The following is a 19364-nucleotide window of genomic DNA, read 5'->3' on the forward strand; positions in this document are numbered from 1 at the left end:
ACACATTAATGTCTCATACATCTATTATAAAATATCACCTATTTCATACTTTCTTCTTCTTCTTCTTCTGTTGGTATACTTTTGCCTTCTTAAACTATAGACTTCCAGGGTCAGAGATTATGCTCTATAGTTCTTAAGAATTCTCTAGAAAAAAGGGAGTTTCCTTGCACATAGTAGGCACCTAAATAATTCAGACTTATGTGAGAACATTAGAGAGGTACAACATTAGATTTTGGGGCCCCACACATTAAAATCCACTATAGGCAGCTACATATTCTCTATTACAGTAGACAAGCATGATGCTATGTTTTTTTTTTTAATCCACTGCATTTTAATTAGCTTTGATTAACAGCACAAAGAGCTAAAGGAAAACAGGATCCATTTCTTTTTTTTAAGTCAATATGCAAGGGGATTTACATTCACTAGTCTAACTCTTTCACATATCACTAGCAGAATTGGGCCCCAAGCAATTTATTCATTTGCAGCCATAATAAATGACTCAGGGGATTGAAATGGTGAAAGAGTCTGTCATTTGAAGATTTGTAGTGATTGGCTACAATAGGAAAATGAATTCCACAAAGCCAACTAGAGGATGTATAATGAATTCATTGCTTCAGTTACCACAAAAACGAAATACCAAAAGGTTTATTTCCCACATATAAAACAAAACTCACTGGTAATATCATGTGGAAAGCAAAAAACCTAAGGACAAGTGCATTCAGCCACAGTTATCCATGCATATGCTGTTCAAGTATCTGAGAACGCCAGGCACAGTTCATACAACTTGTAAAGATTCCTTGTTACTTTCGATATTTTATTTCTATTATTTCCTTCACACATACACTTTCAATCCCTAGTTCTAGAGGCCTAGAAACTGTTTTCCCCTTTCCTTACCAGTATGGGTTTCTTGTTAGGATCTTGCAACAGGCAGCTTCACTTGGAGAGTCAAGGACCAAAGAAAGAGAAGCCCTTTCCCCCTGCTCATTTTAGTATCTCTGCTAGCAACAACAAAGACAGTGAGCAAAGGAGTATGACCGTAGGCAACAGCATAGTGGGGTGTCCAGCAACATCATGGTGCACAGGCCCCTGAGGACCGATGATGAGGCTACAGAAGCAGACTCAGCAGTATCTCCTGTATATTAGCAGCAGTAGCAGGCTCACTGGTGGGAGCCACTCCTGGAAAGTCAAGCAACGACAATCTACCTCTTTCCTCTAGCCTTCCTTCTCTTCTGTATGTTTTTTCTGCAAACATCCAGCACATTTGTTAACAAGGAAGAGAACTGTGAAAATTGGAATGAGGATCTATGAGTAGACAGAGATTCATCTGAAAGCTTTGAAACTCCAAATCCCTCTGAGCTCCTTTACCAGAGGAAGCAGTCCTGATTCCCCAAGGAAGAGGACACCAGCCTTCCCTTGCTCTAAGAACCTAGGAAGAGCTCAACCAAAGCAGTTGGCTTGCAAGAAGATGCCAGTTCCTTTCACGGCATGCCCTCCACCGAACCTACTCCCTTAACCTTCAAGAAAAGAGTCAGGTCCCTGCAGGTCCAGGAGCATCAGAGCAAAGCTTAACCTGGAAGAAAATTGTAGGAAGGAATGGTAACAATCATAAAATTTATATTGGTAGAACCCTGGAAAGTGTTTGTAGAGAAGTACTGTAAGTTGTTATAGACAAATAAATCTGGAATCCATTAGACTCCATAGGGTGGATTCAATATGTTAGGCTGATGAGTGGAAGTAACTGAGTGTGGGCGATTTAAATATTCATAGATATTCATAGATATTTAATATATTTGTGAAGGCAAAACTTCCCTTTTTTTTTTTTTTTTTTTGTCGTTGTTGTTTTTTGGTACCAGGGATTGAACGCAGGGGTGCTTAACTACTAAGCCACATTACCAACCCTATTTACTTTTTATTTCAAGACAGTAATGTTGCTCAGGGTCTCACTACATTGCTGAGGCTGGCTTTCAACTTGTGATCCTCCTGCCCCAGCCTCACAAGCCATTGGGATTACAGGCATATGCCATGGTATCCAGCTAATAATTTTTAGGAAGGAATCCCAAGATGGAGAAGGTAGGCATGCTATGGTCTGTTTATCACCTCCTAGCCATCTCCCAGACTATTCTTCATTCAACAGGCATTGAGAAGGCCTGCGTGACAGGAAAATCAGAATCCAGAAAAACCTTGTGGCAACTGAACGAGAGCTTTTGGGCAATGACATCTCCAAAGGGGTTTCCTGATGCTAGTGGAGATAATTAAGTGGAGTAAATCAAACAACAAGGAGGATGACCCAAAGTAACGTATCTGAAACTAGAGGAAGTGGATTTGTGACCCTATTCTTTCCTCAGTGACACAATTGAAAGTATAGTGATTGTGGAAAAGAACCCAGCCCAGCAAGTTAGGGCCGGGGATAAACTACACATCTGGACAGCTGCACAGGTAGATGGAGGTCTGCACATTTGGATGTCCATCAGTTCACCTGAATCTCTCTCTTACTTAACATTTTTTTCCTGTTTGATTTCAACTGACTAAGAAAATATGTCCAAAATTACATCAGACAACATAACCACTTCCTCGATGGATATTATTTTTAACCCTGGGCCTATTCACTAACAAGGAAATGCAGAAAAATGTTTAAAAGAATAAAATTGTGGTATTAATATATTCATGTTAAAGAAACTAGATTTGGTTCTTCTTTTACAACATATGCAAGATTTTGACCTAAAAAAGCAACTAGTCTTATAATCCCAGTTTAAAATATCAGATTGAATAATTAATTTTTGAGTACATTTTAGGTTGAAATATCACCATCCAGTTGGAACATATAACATAACTTAAAGGAAACCATATTTGTAAGTTGCATTTATAAAACATATAAGCATTAATTCTTGCTAAGGCTCATCCTATTGAAGTAATTAAAAAGAAATCAAACATTAAATTTAAACACGCAATTTAAAAGTTGAAGTTGTTTAATTAACTAAATGTGTAAATAGGATCATACACTAATCAAAGACTTCCTTAAAGGTGATCTCTAAAATTTGTCATACCTATAAGAATAATAACTTTTACTTGCTGAATTGAAAAACTGAAGGAAGACCTAGGTTTCTTAATTTGTTGTTAGTTTATTGAATATTAATTCAAATAATGCCAGCTCCTCTAAAATTATTTCTGTATTATAAAACCACAGAATAGATCTTTAAAATGGACATTTTTAGGGCTAAATGTGTAAATATTAGTATTTTTCATACAACAAAGACCCTAAACACAAGCCAATATTCCAACTTGGGCTTCCCTAGAAAATGAAGAGACACTTGGCTGTATTTGAATGACATCAACATGATAGATGATAAATTACTATGCTATCTGGAATTTTCAAAGTTAATTTTGACCATAACAACTCCCCATGTTAAAGTAAATCTACTTAAAACAATTCAGAACATTCACTTAGAGAATTTCAGACTTGAAAAGAATCTGAGAACTTATCCTTTCCAATCCCTTCATTCAGTGATGAGGAAATGGCACAGCAGAGATGTAAAATACATACAGGCTCAGAGGCAAATCACAAAAGAACTGAGACAGGGAGCAAATCCCCAGGTACCGTGCCAGTGTCATCTCTAATTCATGGCGCTTAACCGGTAGACTCTTTCAACACTTGACCCCGGAGCCAGGTCATCATTTCAACCTCCAATTTAGAAAGGGGAACCAGGAAATTAATGCCACATTATGCAGCGATATAACCATTATGAGAACCAAGCCAGCCTAGATCCTGGAGCTCTGTGTTTTCACAAGGTCCTGTTGCTCTCATTTTTCAACCTGGCACCTTCTCTTGCCACTAAGTATTCACTTGGAGTTCTTTTAAAAGGAAAGTTTCACACGCTTCCTGTGGCCTCTCCTCTCCCATAGAAGGAGTGACATTTGAGAATTCTGACAGTAAGACATCTCTGACTTCAATCACAGAGTGCGAAAATGAATATTTTCCACATGCAACTTTGAAGGTGGGTGCTCTTTTAACACAGCCTTTCAGTTTTACTTGAGATTGACTGCAGGGGAATCGTATGGTGGTTGAAGCAGCACAACAGAGTGTGTTTGATAATCAGGGCCCAGTGTAAGAGGAAGGCTGACGAGGTCTCTGTTGCACCCGGGCAAGGCAAAGCCCATGGATGGCTCAGGGAGGGATAATTGATCCTAAGAAATTTAGAGCTTCCTCAGATGCCTTCTGTAGCAATTTGTGTGTGATCAAATTCTGCTCTCTAGCTAGTGTTGATATTGCTTCCACATGTTCTCCCAAGTTCCTATTGACTGGGGAATTTTAAATCATATTTGTTGTGTATATTCTAATATATACATATATATACACACACACACATATTCTAATATATAACTATATATTTATATATAATATATAACAATACAGATTAAGAAAACAGGAAAATAGAAACCAGGAGATAATTTAAAAATATTTTTTTTAGTGGTTGACAGACCTTTATTTTATTCATTTTTTTATATGTGGTGCTGAGAATCGAACCCAGTGCCTCACACATGCTAGGCAAGTGCTCTACCACTGAGCCACAACCCCAGTCCAGGAAATAAATTTTTAAGAAAAGAAACAAAGAAAATGAAAAAGTGATAGATGGATGTCTCCTGTCTTCCTATCTAAAGTGGAAGAAATAATCATCTCTGTACAAACGCAGTACTGCATGATAGTTTGCAATATGAAAACCAGGATAGTTAGATTTTGAAGACCTTACCCCCCCTTGAGGTGAGATCCCTGGCTTTTTGCTTATTTATATATCCTGTGCACTCCACAGTGCATCTGTACTTTAACTTTAAATAACCTTTCGTCTTTTAATTCTACCCATGGGGTTACTCTTTGAGGGCTCATCAGTCACTTCCGCCGCTTCATTTGCTATCATTTTCCTTTGACCCATAGGATTTTCTAACATGTCTTGATAGTGGAGGTTTCTGGAGAAAACGTTCTCATCTCACATCTGTCTGAAAATGTTTCATTTCAATTTCATTTTCAAGGATACTTTTACTGATTATGGGATTTTTGGTCGACTGTTCCTCCTCCCTTTTGGCCTTTGGTGATATCGTCTCCCTGTCACCTTATCTCCACTTCTGAGAGTAAGCTACCATCTGCCAGTATGTCTTCATGAGAGGCAGCTCTCCTCCCACTGCCTCCTTATAGATGATTTCAGAAAGATTTCCTTATCTTTTATTTTTAATGGTTGGGTTATGATGTGTCTGGGTGTATTTATCTGACTTGGGAAGGCTCTACAATGGCATCTTTATGGAGATGTCTTTAATTAATTATAGAAAAGTTTCTCCCAAAATCTCGTGGGAATTTTCTTGTGTCTCCACTTATAAGATTCCAATTCCATGCATATTAAAACATTTGATGATTTTCCAATGTGCCTATTATCAGGTGAATTGTACTTCACAAGATATCCTATATTGATCAGTTGTATATCTTCTGGGAAGTGTCTGTTCAGTTCCTTAGCCCACTTATTGACTGGGTTATTTGTCTTTGTGTTGTTAACTGTTTTGATTTCTTTATCTATCCTAGAGATTAATGCTTTATCTGAGGTGCTTGTGGTAAAGATTTTCTTCCATTCTTTAGGCTCTTTCTTCACATTATTGATTGTTTCTTTTGCTGAGAAGAAGCTCTTTAGGTTTTAATCCTTCCCATTTATTGATTCATAATTTAACTTCTTGTGCTTTAGGGGTCTTGTTAAGGAAGTCAGATCCTAGGCTTACATGGTGAAGATTTGGGCCTACTTTTTCTCCTAGTATTCGCAGGGTCTCTGTTCTTGAGCCTAAGTCTTTGATCCACTTTGAGTTGAGTTTTATGCATGGTGAGAGATAAAAGTTTAATTTCATTTTTGTTATGATATGTGGATGCTATGTTATGATATGTGGGGGGCTAGGGAAGAATAGAGTTACTTCCTTACTTTATAGTAGGTAGAGGGAAGTGAACGGAAGGAAAGGGCTATGGAGGTAGGAAAGACAATAGAATGAAACAGACATTATTACCTCATGTATATATGTGACTGCAGGACTGATGTGATCCTACAATATGTACAATCAGAAAAATGACAAATTACACTCCATCTATGTATGATTTATCACCATGTACAACTAATTAGAACAAGTTTTAAAAATACTCTTAAAATTCTGTGTTGAAGTTGTAACTTCTAGTACCTTAAAATGTGGGTGCATTTGAAGATAGTGTCTTTAAAGAGATACATCTTAAAACGAGGTCTTTATGGTGATGCCTAATTCAATGATTGTTTTCTTATTTAAAAAGGAATTCTGAATGTAGACATGTACAGAAGGAAAAGCATACCAAAATACTGGGACCAAGTGGCCATCAACAGTCAAGGACAGAGTCCTCAGAAGAAACCAACTCTGACAATACCCTGAGCTCACACTCCAGGCTCCAGATAGTGTATTTCTGCAGGACAAGCCAACCAGTCTGTGGTATCTTTATAGTAGCCCTAGCAAACTAATGCACTGTCTCTGTGTGTTTTCAGTTTTGCATAATTTATATTGATTTCCCTACATTTCACTCAATCTTTTTTTCATTCTGTGTCGTCTTCTAAGTACATCAGAATATTTTTATTTCTTATCTTTCACTTCTCATTTCTACCATTTCCTTTTTTTCTTCATTATAACTGTGTTCAGTCTGCCTGCTGAAATTCCACAGATGCTAGCACATGTTCACCTTGTCCACTAAACTCTTTCACATACTTCCTGGATCCTTTAGATCTTTTATTTTAGTTACTCTAAAATCCCTGTGTGATCAGTCCAATGTCTGGGAGATTTCTGTGTCTGCTTCTATTGACTGTTTCCTTTTTTGACAGCATTGCAATCTGATTTCTTTTCTTCTTTACCTGTCTCATCAATTTCAGTTTGTTTGCTATTCACTGTATGTACATTAAGAGTAGAGAATATTGTAATTGATATTTTCCAATAGAACTGTTATGCTATTTATGTTAGGTCACACTTTGGACACTGAATTCATCTAAATTTAGTTGAACTGAGTCTAGATTTTTGCTGCTGCTTTAAACAGATTTCAGTCCATTCTCTGTTTCAAATGTTCTGAGGTTCATGAGTGGTTGGTCTTCTTTTTCTTTCTTCTTTTCAGTCCCACACTTGATTTCCTGCTCTATTCTCCATGCTTCCTCCTATATGCCTTTGGAGGACCTTTGCAATACCCTTGATGAATACCTGGGGTACCTCAGTGAGTTTTCTCTCCAGTCATTTATCCAAGTCCAGTCTTGGGAAGCACTGGATCACACTTAATGAGAACCTGGAGGTCCTATGAAATTTTTTCTCTGCTCTGCTGCTTTTCCTAAGCTTTCACCTGGTCACTGTCCACCCTCCAGGAAGACATGCATCATGTGGCCATGTCTTTCAGTTGTGAGGGCTTGGATCTTGGGCATGATGTGTTACTGTTTGGATTCTAGTTCATTCTAGCTTTTCTAAATATTCTGGATTCTGAAATGGGCTTCTAAAATCCTATAAGTTTGAAGCTGATTTGGATAGAAATCAATGTAGAGTGCAAGCATGGTCATAACTGTAAACTTTCTACAGTTTAACTGAAAGTGGCTGTCTCTTTTCCCTGTCAATTGGTAAGAGATTATATGGTACTGGCAGGCACTGTGTTTGAAGGGAATAACATACAACAGCACTAACTTGCCAAACATGCATCATCTATGGAGAATGCCAAATTACTTAGTTTGGCTCAAGAATTTAATCCATGCAAGTGAACTGAAGAAATGAGGAGATGGTCTTGTAGATGTCTGCTGGTTTTGACAGCACACTATTCCATTCCTCATTCTGAAATACATCCTCAGTTTCTATTTGGAGAACCACCTCTCACCTAATCCAATTATTTTATTTTAAACAGTCCTTAACACAGAGCTAGTCATAGAATCTCAGCCTAGATAACCACAAAATCACATCTCTTAGTTATAAGACCCATGCCTGACTGGTTGGTGGTGTTCCCTGGGGTTTAATACACTAAAGAAAAGAAAATCCATTCCTTTCGATGTGTTGATGAAGTCCATCTAGAGCAGTAGACCAGCACAGGCTAGAAGCCAGCCCCAAAGGCCCTCTTTCCTTATTTTGAGAAAAAAAAATTTTTTTTTTCTTAAATGAGTTTAATTGGGTTATGTCATTTATAGGCTCTATCTTCTTTCATTATCTGTAATAAAATGTTTAGAGGTCAGTTTCACTGTTGTAACTGTCAAAGCAGCTCATGACTCATGACATAAGTTCCAGAGTCTTTTCCAACTTATGATTTCTAAAACCAATGGAAAAATAGCCATGTTAAGAGAGTTTATAGTACTGTTAGATGAAACACTTCTGTGATTACCCTCAAAGTACAGATGAGAAAATTCTGACATGAATGATTAAAAATATATCACATCGTTACACAAACAGTGCCAGGATGCTAAAAATGTATTTTTCCATTTGCTTATTTGGGGTTGGGAATGCAGTCTAGTGGCAGAGCACTTGCTCTCCATGTGTGAGGCCCTGGGTTCAGTTCTCAGCACCGAAACAACAACAAATAAATTTACCGATTTGGCAATTCTGTTTTCTTTTACTATATGAAGCATACTTATTCAGAAGACAAATATCTTCTTTATTCTCCTATTGACTATGGAATTCCAATGTCACTGTTTTATCATCTGTATTTACACAATACTAAACTACAACAAAAGTTAGCATATTGATGACTCCATCATTTAAATTCTAACAAAATAGAAGATTTCATTAGCTTGAAGTGACCAGAAGATGGTTCTACTATTAATTACTATGTTGTCTTCACTTATTTCATTTCTTCCTTCACATAAATCCTGAAAGAATGTTTTCTATACCTAAACACTCAGGATATATGGCCTGTTGCAAAGTGAATTACGTTCCATTATGGAAAAATATGTAACTATAGCCATATTATAAAAAAGATACTTGAAAGAAGTTACAGATTAAAATTAAATTATCTCTTTTAAATTCTCTTTTTTAATAAATGTCTTCTTGCTCACCAGGGCCATGAAGACAAGAGCGGCATCCTCTTTCCTCTACAATTGTTTCCCAGTCCCTACTTTACTGCCAGTTTATATAATTGGCATTCGATAAGTGTTTGGGAGGTGAACGCATGAATGAGAGACACCACTCAATTTTCTCAATTTAAAAATAGAGTGAGATTTCTTCTAGCTGAGATGATTAGGAAGGCTTTCTGTAGCAGACAGCATTTCACCTGGGCCTGCAAGGCTGGTCAGGATTTGAATGAGATTGGGTTTGAGGCAGGGGAGCCGCATAAGCAAGAACACACAGGTGCGGCAATATGCCGCACATAGGAAGAATGTCAAGTAGCTGCATTTCCTTGAAGTGTTTGATATATGAAGGAGAGTGGTGGAAAATGAGCTTGGAAAGGAGATTTGGGACCTGAGGGCCTTTTATTTCAATCTAAGAAGTTTTACTTTTATTTCGTAGACAATGGGGAAGTCAGTGAAGGATGGTGCCTTGGAGAATGAACAGAGCCAGGGTGCAGGATGATTAATCTGGGAGAAGTCAGCAGACTGGATTAGAATGTGGAGAGAATGGCGGTGAGAGACAAGGTCCCTATAAACTGCAGGTGAATAGCAATGAAATCTGAAAACCGTAGACTAAAGGAGCAGGAATGGAGGTAATGTGACATGTTAATTATTTTTCTACTAACGATTATTACAACCACAACCATTATTTACTATTGCAGGCACAGTGGGGGGACATTAGAGCAACATTTTTTTTTTCCTAAACAACCCTATAAAGTATTTCATATCATCCTTGTTTAAACTTGAAGAACACAAGGCATGCAGGTTACACCCAGCAATTGGTCGAGCCACATTCAAACCCAAATAATGTGACCCCTTAATTCAAGCTCTTAGCAACTCTAAGTTATGCAAAAGTTCAAATCTCAAGTCCTGAATAACTCTTTAGATGTGGAATAAGCAGAAACAGTGGTTCTCTTATTTTACCTGTAGAATTATAAACTTATAACAGTAATAGAAGAAAAATTTCATATATAAATATATATATATGCATATATATTTGATACATTGGGTCTGTGATTCCTCCAGAGTAGATAGAGGGTTCTAGTAAGTAACTTAAAATATGAGATGAAGCCTCAAAATACAGTCTGGAAATGGAGATTTAGAACCTGTCAGTACAGAGGAAATATCTGAAACCGTACTATCACCAAGGTCAAGAGTAAAGAAAACCAGAGACTCAAGAGCCAATAAGATGAGAATGAACATGTAGATTAGAAGCAGGAAAAGGAAGCAGAGGACAAGGCAACCGAGGAGTCACAAAGACAGACAGTGTTATGTGTTCAAGTGTGTTGCACAGAAAATTAGTGAAAATCCTAATTCCAATACCTAAGATGTGACCTTGCGTGTAGAGACTTCCCAGTTCTAACTAGGTTAGGATGAGGTAATTAGGATGGGCCCCAATCCAATATGACTGATGTTCTCATAATAAAGTGAACATTAGTACACAGAGAGGGAAGATGATCTAAAGACTCATAGAGAGCAGGCAGCATGTGATGGACATGAAGCATCTGCAGGGAAAAGAATTCCAATGATTGCCAGCAAGTGCCAGAAGCTAAAAGGGGAAGGAAAGATTTCCCTGGAGCCATCAGAGAAAGCATGGCATTGCCAACACTTCTAGTCTCCAGAGCTATGAGACAATTAATTTCTCTTATTTTAAGATACCCAATTTTGTTACTTTGTTACAATTAAAGTACAAAGAAGACAAAGTGATTGTACTGGTAAACACCTATAAGCTCCTCGAGCGTGCGCATGTCACACACACACACACACACACACACACACACACACACACACAGCGCCAGACTAAAGGGTAATATTGGTCCAAAGTGCTGAATGTTAGAGTGACATGGTTGAGTATAAAGACTAAACCGATTCTACTTTATTCGATAATTAGATGCTGATTGACGATCACTGAGGGATCAATTTCAGCATGATGGTGTGGGAAGAAGTGTATTTCAAACAAATTCCTACAGATACCAAGTAGTTAACTGAAGTATGTGAAACACGGGATTGTAAAATGAGATTATGATGAATTGAAGTCTTCATGCCTATAAATGCATTCATTTTTTTAATTACTAGGATGGCAAAGAAAATTACATCCACAGTCCATAAACTCACCCTTTTGTTTCTGTGACTCTTCTATTTAGGGGACTCTACTAGTCCCCTAAATCTGATGATAAAATGGAAAGCACAGAGTTTAAAGAGGCTGCAAGGCCAAAGCAAAGGCTTTATTTCCCAGATAGGAAATACCTATAAAAACTTAAATATAACATATACTATATAATTAACAATATTATTATAACAATAATATTAATACATAATAACTATTATTATTAGTTAATATTAACTAGTATAAAATATATATAAGTTCTAAATTATATATATTTTCAAGTACCTGTGTCCATTTCATTGAAATATCTGCAGAATTGGAAACTTGGGAGAAATGGGTTAAGAATATTGTAAAGTATCTGAAATTTGAAACTGAATTTTCAATGTAGAAACAGGACTAGAGTATTATGACTAAATTATTAGTAATTATGATTAAAATGTGTAAATAGCAAGCCATCTCACTGAATATGCTCTTTTATTATTTTCTGAATTCTACTCATTTTGGATATGACTTACTCATCTTATTCCAAGTTCTCAAGGTAAAAACTGAGATCACTGATTTTATACTTTTCTTCTTATCTAATATAGACCTTTAATGGTCTATACTTCCCTTGCGTACAACTTAAGTTTTTTTTTGTTGTTGTGAATATTTTGTTATGTCAGATTTAATTATCATTTCTTTAAAATGTCTTCTTCTTTGATCCCTAAGATGTTTAAAAATAAAGGAGTAAATTTTCAAATATCTGGGCATTAATTTGTTGTGGTGTCTTATTATTATTGATTTCTAAATGTAAATGTGTTACAATTAGAGAATGTTCTTTATAAATTTCATTTAAAAAATTTTTTTAACTTTTTTATTACATCAAATGTTTTCAATCTCAGTCAGTCTTCAGTTGAGGTCCGTCTTTTGAAAATAAAATGTATTCTCTACTTTCTGGGCTCCATGATCTATTAATGCAAATCAGGTCCAATTGGTTGCTGGTGCTTACTTCTTGTATGTTCTCACTCATTTTTATTTTCTGCCTATCATGTAATGAGAAACAGATGCTTGAATCTCTGACTCTGCAGATTTGTTGGTTTCTCCTATTGTCTATCAGTCTGACTCTTCAGTTTTCTTTCTGACTTATTAAGCACATTTGCATTAAGGACTGCTTTTCTTTTTTTTTTTATTTGTTATTTGTTCTAATTAGTTATATAAGCCAGCAGAATGCATTTCAACTCATTGTATACAAATGGAGCTCAGCTCTTTATTTGCCTGGTTGTACACCATATAGTCACACCATTCATGCAAGGACCCCTGTCTTTTTAATGAGTTTTTTTTATTATTAGTGAGTAAACCCTTTTATCTCTTACAAGATTCTATGTTTTGAAAGGCACTTTGTAGGATAATAATTTACCTGTGCCAGATTTCTTATGTTTTGCATAGCATGATTTTTCCATCACTTGACTTTCAATCTTTCAATATCTTTGTATTTAAATGCATGGATTTTAGACAGCCTATAGTTGAGTTCTGTTTTTTTATCACTCTGATAATCTTTCCCTTCAACTTGCTTCATTTACCATTTCTGAAAAGGGTGTGATAAAGGCAGCAGGAGCATTTCTCAAAGAAGCATTTCTGATCTATGAGAGAAAGGTAACTTCATTGGAACAAATATAACTGAAGGAGATAATACTGATATATTAATAAGTTAATTTAAATAGACCATGTTTCTTTACACAAGTGCCCCTCTGCATAATGTGCAGAGAACTGAAAGTGCTTTACTTTGTCTTCTTCATAATTTCTTCATAACTGTTATAATTTTATTTATTAACTGTGGTACTGGGATAGAACCCAGGGCCTTGTGTGCATTGGGCAAATGCTCTACCACTGAGCTACACCCCAGTCTCATTCATCACATCTACTTACAACCCATTTCTTTTTAAAAATTTTTTTATTTGTTCTGATTAGTTGAACATGACAGTAGAATGCATTTGTGCATTTAGATAAATCATACATAAATACAGTGTAATTTCTCATGTTTCTGATTGTACATATTGTAGGATCACGTTGGTCATCCTTCCATCTTATGCCTAAGAGCCCCTGGTACTTCCTATCACACGTTAGACTATGTCTGATTTTCTAGAGATCAGATGGCAGATTGAAGCCAAGGAAAGTCAAATAGCTCATATTTTTATTCCATTAATTTTGGAAGGGTTGCTTTTTGCCAGCTTATTTACTTCGCATGGGAACAATGAAAAAAAAAAAAAAGAAAAGAAAAGAAAAGAAAAAGAAAAACCAAGAAAACAATAAATATTTTTAAAAATAACAGTCTCCATGGTGTCTCATTATATTTGGCTTCTGTGGGATACATCTGATTATGGACTTGACAGATGTAAATTAATATGGTAGTGCCAATGTACTCACTTAATGACATATTTTTCTTTTAAGTATTTTTATTTTAGCAGCACTTATTCTTAGTACACTGAAAGTTTTTGAATAGTTGTTTTTGCCACTCTAACAGTAAATGAGTCTAACTGTTCTGCTATTCTACTATGCATAGAAGTAGGCTGGGCCATGATATTTGAGTTACTTGCTATATTTTCTGAACAGTAAATCTAACAGTTATTCTCTAATTGGAGAACATAAAAGACAGGGAAAAATACAACCTAAGAATTAATAAATATGGTGGCTTAATGGGTATTTGCTAACTATTTCTTGCTGTATAAGCACTGAATCGTGTTCATACAGTTACTGCCAGAACCAGGAGAAAATCTAAATAATCTGGCAATAATTTTAATGTATTTACTATTACAATAAAGCCTATAAATTCTATCCTTATGTAATTTTCTCCTTACTTTTTAGTATGTTGGTGGGCCTTTTTACTCTTGGCTGGATAATGCAAGTGTCTTGATTTGCTTTTCTACATGAAGTGTCTTCCTGAAGAAATTAATCTTAAATAATTTTACAGGATGATTTTTCTCAGGATAAACTTAGATCGTATTGGTAAATTTCCACTTTTCAATTAGTCTAGGATGTTTTAAATATATTTTAGCATGTTCATATTCAGACCTGTGACCAATGGGATCAATAAAATGTTATCATCAGAATCCTGGCTGAGAATTCTTCAGTATTTGTCTTTTTTGGGTTCATTTCTAACCATATATTTTATCTTGTTGTAGTGAAATTTAGACAATAGTTCCTATAAGGTCTCACATATATTTAGATTCCTATCTCAGGTTCATCATCACTTTCCCCATTTGACTTTGAAAAGTCAACATCTGATATTCAACTTGGGGCAAATTTTCCCTGTTGTCTGTCCCCCAACACACAAAATAGTTCAGAGACTTCGTTTCTATACTACTTCTAGAAAACTATAAAAGGGCTCTTGATATTTTAGCAGAAACTTGAACTTCACTGTGATATAAATTCTGTTATGACTAATTCTAAAGTCATGGGACTTGAACCCAGTGTAAAGGACAGTATAATTTCTTTTATTTTTAAACCTTACGTGTGTTAGATATACAGATGGTACATGTATATGGAGGGCAGTTTACAAGTGAAAAATACAACTCCAGCAGGGTCAGGTTGCTTTATGTATCTGGAATCCACACTTAAAGCTCACTTCAGCCTGCTTATATCAGAATTCAATGTATCACCTCAAGTTTCCTCCTTTCTTGTGTTTCTTTTGCTCTGTCTTCATATTTTCTGCTCTACTTCATTCATAACGGATTTAGGTATAGAACTTCTGTATTGCAATATTTCCCTCTAGAAAAACCCAAGATTGATTCTCATCTGGAACATTTTGGGCCAAGAGATCATTACTGTTGTGTGGTATGGATGAAAGTCACAAGTTGATCTTTCATGATGTATTTATAGAACCCTTTTAGTTATCCACCTAAAGTTGCTCCCTTCCTTTGCCCAACTTTTGAATGAGCCCTGAATTTGTTAATAGAATCATCCTTCCTTCATGTGAGTAGTGGACAACGGTCCTATTCTTGGCATCAGGGATAAATCCTAACATGACTATGTTGAATACTGTAACTCTATCCCTTTGGTAAAGAAGGGTTTAGGAATGGTGTGTGAACTCGTATGGACAATGAGACATGCGGTTTCATCATGACAGCATGAGAACAGGTCCTAGGAAAGGTGTTCTGCTACTAAGAGAGAGAAACAAGAAGATCACTTCCCCTTCCCCCACCACATTGTCATGTCTAAGGGTAATTCTCGGCACAAGGAAGTCATCTCCTAATGACTGGAGCACAATGCCATTGCAGACAGAGGGCAGAAGAATCAGGAAAATCATAACACAGCAGAGCTTGGAGTCCAAGAAAATATGCCTGGAGTCAATACTGCCTCTTTCCATCCATATATTTAAGCTATAAAGACATTTATTGGTTAAGCCAGTTTCAGTTGAGATTTTCTTTTGTTAGCAAAAGTATCTTGATTCAACTATGATGCTTTCAGTCTAAAGATAGATAGGTTTTGCTCAATAAATTTTGTGTTGTGCATAAATATAGGAGTATGAAAATATGAAAAACATCAAGCTATCATAAAACACTGAATTAAAGGAGAAAAAGGTATCATGCAAAGATTATGCAACCATAACAGGTTCAAGTTATTGCTCAGAATTTTTCTACAGGGAGAAAGACTAAACTCAAAGAAGTATGTTGCAGTATAAATTAGAAAGGAAAATAATACTTTTTAAAAGTCAAATTCTCTCTTGGGGACTAATACATTAACTATACCCTTAAGATTCAGAATCTTAGTGGAAGGAAGTCAAATAACTAAAATACAGTTTATACAATGTGGGCTTAAAACAAAACTTTCTGAGCAAAATGATGAAAGAAAATGAAGATTCTGAATAAGAATAATTCCAACCCTAAAATGTCAAATATTCACAAACTTCGTGGCTCATCTCACCTTACTGGCAGTGTGATAGGGTCTGAAGAGAGGGCCATTAGGAAAACAGAAAAAAAAAGAGAGAAGGAAATTAAGTGAAAAGAAAGGAGAAAACACAAATGAGCTTATTTTCTAAAGTGTGAAAAATGTTAAGTACCTCATCAATTATATTTGACACAATTAGAGCACTTAATAGTGGCAGGAAGACCTACAGTGTGTGTGTGTGTGTTCCTTTCTATAAGAGCCAGAATTCCCCAGAGACTCCAACTTAACTTTCTTGAGGTTCACTAAAGAGAGCAACATCCTACTGTGACCTGTTCACTTGACAAAGGGGAAGTCAGCGGCTGTGACCAGAACTCTGGTAGTGTTAGCAGCAGGCACCTAATCTCCTGCATTAGTAGTTTTCAGAGTTTGGAAGACTGTGATGTTTCCCTGTTGATACCATCTCTGTCTCCCTCCCATCTTCCCTTTTTGAATGGCAGGCGCTGTCTTGAAAAGTCAAGACTCACTGTGCAATTATGTAATTCAGCCTCTACATAAATTGGGTGATTACCCAATTAGGAAAAACCTTAGGTTTTAGCTGTTTGTTCCTTAAAGTTTTACTGATGGTCCTGGCTAAACAACCATAGAGAGCTCTCCTTCTCAAACCAGAGAGCATCTCATGGTCATTCTTCTCGTCTTTCCCCTGTGAAACCTCAAGCCTGAAATCTTCTTAGACCCTGTTTCTTTGGCCTCTAAAGATCAACATACCATTACAATCACAGGATACTGACTTTCTCATTAGATGATACAAGTTTTCCCTATTAAACTTCTCAGCCCCTCTTTGCTTTCAATAATGGCCTTTACATTGTTGCTTCTCTTGTTATTTCAAGACTATTACTGAGAGTATATATTGGTAATGATAAAGTAAATAAATTTTGTTTAAAAAAAAAGAACGGTGGAGAAAAAGAAAGCATGCAAAGAATATGTCAGTCAGGAGACCTAAGGGTAAAGATAGTCAATTTTCACATTTGGGGAATTAGAACCAAGTGCAAATTCACACAGGTGACTGAGTCAAATGTTTAGATGATGTAGATCCAGTCCTCAAATGGACAAATAAATGTTTGCAACATCTCATCATATTAATCTTCTAAAGAAAGAAAACATGTTGGTGATATTTGTTTAGGCAAATTACAAAAAATAATTTAAGTTGTATTTAACACAATAGGTCACTGAAGATTGAAATTTGCTATCTTGATATGAAGGAGGGAAATCTGTGTGGAAAATTCTGCCCATTTGTTCTAAAACTTTCCCTGTATAACCAACAGAACTGATTCATTCATTACCAGGGATAGGTTCCATGATTACGATAAGATTGGTTCTGTAAAATGTATTCCAGAGAAAATCAACAGAGAATAATGTTAGATAAAAAAAAAAAAATAAGTAAAACTCCCATAAACTCAAATCACTTCGCCTCTGAAATAAAAGGGAAACAACAGCAAATTTACATATAAACCAGGCTAGCACTTTAAGATGTCTACACTGCTATTCTTGAATGGTATTCATTAATCCCCTAGAGAGGAAGCAGGAAGCCTCATTAAAGAAATTTAGCAATCCATTTCATCTCTTCTATTGGCTTTTTAGCTATACCCCTGTGTTCTACTTGTTCATGTTGCTCTAGGGAGTGTATGTAAGTATCCTCAACTTATCAATGTGCCATATATTATGCCACTCATGTGCAATGTAAGAATCTGGCAAGGATGTCATGCCATTTCTAATACTATACTAATACACTGTACATCTGCAGAGAAGCCACAAAATCCTTGCTACTATTTTGCTCTAAAAATAACCAATTCTCTTTTATATACATCCTAAAATAAGGAGAAAAAACTACATTTACCCACATACTTACTCTTTCACACTTAATTCCTAGGTATAAATCACTTTCCTTTAGTCTAAATCGTTTTTTTTTTTTAATTTGTTCTTTTTAGGTATACATGGCAGAGTGCAGAGTGTATTTTGACATATTATACATACAAGGAGTATAACTAATTCTAATTAGGATTCCATTCTTGTGATTATCCATGATGTGGAGTTTCACTGGTCATATATTTATACATAAATGTAGGAAAGTTATGTCTGACTCATTCTATTATCTTTCTTATTCCCATCCTCTTTCTCTTCCCATTTATTTGCCTTTGTTAAACCAGTGAATTTCTATTCTTCCCTCACCTGCCTGCCTTAAACCTTATTATGTGTTAGCATCTGCATATCAGAGAGAACATTTGTCCTTTGGGTCTTGGGGACTGGCTTATTTCAGTTAGCACAATAGTCTCCAGTTCCATCCACTAAATGGCTACTTAACATTCCTTATAGAGATGTTTGATGGTGATAACTAATCTCAGTGTTCGCTTCTTTTACGATACTTTATTTTGCCTTCATTTTTGAAGGGTCATTTTAGAGACGAATTCAAAGTTGGCAGCTCTTCTAGAGACAATTCCATTGTCTTCTGGCTGGCATTTCTCCCTGTGTATATTAGTGGTTTCTTTATCACCCGTTTTCATTAATTTGGCTATGATTTACGTAGTGAGTCTTGTTTGCATGTATCCTGTTCAGATTTCCTATACTTACAGCATCTTGGATTACTAAGTGCATCAGATTTGGGGAGAGGAGGCCAGGAAATGCCTGAATTTCTTCTTATCCTCTGGTGCTCCAGTTCCACAGATGTAACATTGCTTGATGTTTTCTCAGAGGTTAGCTGGAGTGCAGCTCATCTCTTCTTCCTGGCCTTTTCTGTTTCAGTACTTCATACTGGATAGTTTCTATTGCCCTGTCTGTGAATAACTAATGTTTTCTGCAGGGTTTGGACCCCTGAAAAGTCTACCCAGGTTGACCAGGTGCACTGGTACATCACAGTAGTCCTATAACCCCAGCTACTCTGGAGGCTGATGCTGAAGATCACAAGATTGAGGACAACCTGAGCAACATAGCAAGACCCCATTTCAAAATAGAAATGAAATAGGGCTGCGGTGTACCTCAGTGGTAGAGTGCCACTAAATTCAATTCTCTGTAACACACACACACACACACACACACACACACACACACACACACACCTACCCAGGACATTTTTAATTCAGAGGTTTATTTATTTGTGTATTTCAAATATGATTCCTTTTTTCAAAATTTATTTTTATTGTAAACAAATGGGATACATGCTGTTTCTCTGTACATGGAGTAAAGGCATACCATTTGATTCCTTTTTAAAATAGTAATGCTCTTTACCCATCTGCTTAGACTGC

The sequence above is a fragment of the Sciurus vulgaris genome (assembly GCF_902686455.1).
Source record: "Sciurus vulgaris genome assembly, chromosome: 6".
NCBI lineage: Eukaryota > Metazoa > Chordata > Mammalia > Rodentia > Sciuridae > Sciurus > Sciurus vulgaris.